Source organism: Orycteropus afer, unplaced genomic scaffold, assembly GCF_000298275.1.
Source record: "Orycteropus afer afer isolate SDZICR_OR568_19922 unplaced genomic scaffold, OryAfe1.0 scaffold00129, whole genome shotgun sequence".
Taxonomy (NCBI): Eukaryota; Metazoa; Chordata; class Mammalia; order Tubulidentata; family Orycteropodidae; genus Orycteropus; species Orycteropus afer.
This window is the reverse complement of record NW_006921716.1, coordinates 8,572,567-8,576,430: the sequence shown is the minus strand read 5'-3', so window position 1 is coordinate 8,576,430 and position 3,864 is coordinate 8,572,567. Positions and strand designations below refer to the sequence as shown.

At 38.5% G+C, this 3,864-nt stretch overlaps 1 protein-coding gene across 1 annotated transcript in view; it reads right to left on the bottom strand.

The window, feature by feature from the left end:
* Positions 1 to 3,864, bottom strand: part of CHMP4C (charged multivesicular body protein 4C) — a 34,442-nt gene that overhangs the window by 7,869 nt on the left and 22,709 nt on the right. The window lies entirely within an intron of this gene.

Genomic DNA, 3,864 nt, shown 5'->3' with positions numbered 1-3,864 from the left:
TATGAGTAAAAATCATACAACAGAAATAGTAAACTTTAAAGGAAGGAAAGACCTTAATGATTGAGACTCGAAGAAATTAAGTGGCTTGACTGAAGATAGACAGCTAGTGGCAGCTGGAACCAAAACCTGGGGTGCCAAGCTGCTGCCTTGGTCTGAAATGATTGAGATGATCATTAAGGTTACACCCAACCATGAGCCCCCATGAAGGCAACACTACTTGAGTCATACTCAAGGATTAGATGGCTTATTGGTGACAGGACTGAGTGCAGCCTTCAGAAAAATGATATCCTATCAGCACTTAGCTGATATCCTTACCTACTTCACTCCAAAATCACAGAACTACTCCAGTCCTTCTGACTGCTACCTTGGAAGACACACTCCCTCCAAACAAAAGATCCTAAAGTATGCATTTTGATAGGCCATTTAGGGTAGTGCAGAAAAAGAGCAGCAGAGGAATGTTAATATAAAGATAAGTGATAATAAAATGGAATTGGAAAAACAACTCAAGTAGTTCTGTAGTTTCAGAGTGAAGCATCTAAGTTATCACAACAGAGATTTCTGAGACAAGTCTCTCTTCTAACACTGCTTTGATTAATTTCTTCTTGTAATTCCAACAGAAGGAGCCCTGGTGATGCAGCAGTTAAGTGCTTGGTTGCTTACCAAAAGGTCAGTGGGTCGAATCCATTCCACTTCCTGGGACAAAGATATGACAGTCTGTTTCTGTAAAGATTATAGCTTTGGAAACTCTATGGGGCAGTTCTACTCTGTCTTACAGGGTCACTAAGATCAGAATCGACTCACTGGCAATGAGTTTCATGTTGGTTTGGTTTTAATTCCAACAGATTTGATTTATCCCAGTGTTTTTGGTTTGGTGTACAAAGACTCATATCCATTATACATGCTTGTTGTTGTTGTTTGCCGCCGAGTCGGCCCTGACTCATAGCGACCCCTCCTTGGGTTTCCGAGGCAGTATCGCTACGGAAGTAGGATTGCCCAACCTTCCTTCCGAGGAGTGGCTGGTGGGTTTGAACCACCAGCCTTCTGGTGAGCAGTCAAGTGCCTTAGGCACTATGCTACCAGAGCTCCTTATACATGCTTAGTAGATTTTATAGTGGTTGGTCAATACTCTGTCCAATTTAACACTTTTTGCCCCAAATTGCATTTTGTTTTATATTAAATTGCTATCTCTGCTTTCTTCTTTTACAGTTTGGCTGTAATAATTTTTACCTAAACCTCTATATCAAAATTGTCTTTTATTTGCTCTTCTTTTTCTGGTGCACCTAATATAAATAGCATATATTTGAATTTTTTTTTCATGAAATTATTTTTAACCCATTTAGATAGTCTCTGTCTTTGAATGTAAGATTTTAGCTCATTTTCATTTATTGTAGTAGCCCATATGGTATGTGACATGGTCTTTTTATTCTCATCATTTTTGTGTTTTCTAATTATTATGATTTTTTATTATTTACTTTCTTATCTTTATGTAGATGGATCAAATGTTCTTTCTTTTACTAGATATGCTTGTATTAAAAATATGCATATATAATTGAATTTGTTTTCTCTCCATTTTGAAAATTAATAAGTAATTATAATTACTACTTCCAAATAGGAGCTCTAGTGGCACAGTGCCTAAGGTATTTTACTGCTAACCAGAAGGTTGGTGGTTCAAAGCCACTCCATGGAAGGAAGATGGGGAAATCTACTTCTGTAAAGATTTACTGCCTTAGAAACCCAGTGGGGGTTGTTTTGAGTCAGAATCAACTTGATGGCAGTGAGTATGATTTCCAAATAAGCTTCCCTTCCCTCAATGTCTGAATTAAATAATCTGCAATTTTAGTTCCAGGTGATTGCCAGTTCTTTTAATTATCCTTTCGATTTTCTTTTTAAAAAAATCTTTATTAACAATTACATTAAGTTTCAAAGACTTAATTTCAATAGTTATTTACATTGAACTGCATTGTTTATTGCCTTACTAACATGTCTTCTTCTAACTTACGTTGTTATTTTCTTGGATCTATTTTTAATTTACTGAAGTAAATCTTAAAGATTATATTCAGAAAAGGTGCATAGATATATGCATAGATATATCTGGATACCATATCTCTGAAAATGTTTTCATTTTGTTTTAAACTTGAGTGACAGTTTTTATTTTTACAGAACTCTAGGTTTAAAATTATTTCTGAAATTTTAAGATGCTGTCCCATTGTTGTTGGGGATTCAACACTGCAAAAGTTTGCTGCAACATTATTCCCATCCAATTTGCTTCTTTCCTCTCTGGAAACTTTTAGAGTTTTCGTTTTTGCCTTGGAGTTCTGGAATTTCACCAGTATAGGTCTAAGTAAGTGCCTTTTATTTGTTGCTGTTTCTGGCTTAGCATTCAACAAAAAGAAGCAAGTCTTCCTTCATTTCAGAGAAACCGAATGCTATTATTTCTTTTACTAATTTTCCCTTCATTCTGTTATTCTCTCCTGAAGTTGCTTTTTATCTTGTTTTACTATCCTCCTCTGTGGTGGTTATGTTTGTGTGTCAACTTGGCTGGGCAGCTGGTGGTAGTTATTCCCCATGATGAGACTGGCAATCAGCTCCATCCATGGTGGGATCTACCACAAGCAGCTCAGTAGTTGCTTTGGGGTGTGGTCTGCTTCCCGTACATAGGAAGCAGCTTTGAGAATGGGCTCTAACTTATGGCACATTTGGACCCTGCATGTAGCCATATCGTTGTTCAGCAGCCTGCCATGTTCTGCCAACCTTGGAACTGACAATAGATTTAAATTAATGGCCTGCCATGTGGTTTGGTAACATCGGGACTGTGCCTTTTTACTTGTCAACCTTGGGCTTCTCAGCCTCAGCAGCCAGCAGCTGTCTGACTGGAGAAACGCCTCTAACTCCAGTGGGCCAGGAGCAGGAGGCGGAGCTGGACCCCAAGGTTGAGGTGCTTTTGCCCAGCCCCTAGAGCCTGGCACTTTGAACTTGGCCTTAAAGCCTCCAACCTGCAAGAGAATAAACTCCTGTTTGTTAAGGGCATCCCATTCGTGGTATATTCTTGTCAGAGTGGCACTAGGTAACCAGAACACCCTCCAATCATTCTGTTCTCTCCTTTGAAATCCCTACAAGACAGATGTTGGATTCTTTAGCTCTGTCCTCCAACTATTAATTGATCTCTCTCTTTTTTTTTGTTGTCTTCTAAAAATCCTTGACTTTATATTCCAAGTAACTAATTTAGTCTTCAGCTATATATGGTCTATGTTTTGCCCTTTTATTAGTATTTTTTAAATTATACTTTTAGTAACTACATTAAAATTTCTAAATTTAAAATGTTTCTTGTTCTCTAGTTGCTCTTTTTATGGCAGCCTATTCTTGACTTGCAGATGCAATAGCCTCTTGGGTCCCTCTAAAGATACCAACACAAATTTCTTTTTAACATCTTTTATTTCCTACATTATCTCTCTTCCCTTGGGGCTAGTTGTTTGCTTTGGTTCCTCTTTCATGCAATTGGCTTTCTTCAAAATTCTTGTGATCTTTTATGGATCCATTAGGAGCTCTGCTGGCATCATGCCTAAGGCATTTGACTGTTAACCAAAAGCTGGTGGTGCAAACCCACCATCCACTCCTCGGAAGGAAGGTTGGGCAACCTCCTTCTGTAGTGATACCACCTTGGAAACCCAAGGAGGGGTGGCTGTGAGTCGGTTCTGACTTGACAGCATTGAGTTTGTTTTTTTGTTTTGTTTTGTTTTGTTTTGTTTTGGTGTATTGTTGTTGTTAGGTGCCATCGAGTCGTTTCCGACTCATAGTGACCTCATGCACAGCAGAACGAAACACTGCCTGGTCCTGTGCCACCTCCATGATCCCTGCTATACTTGA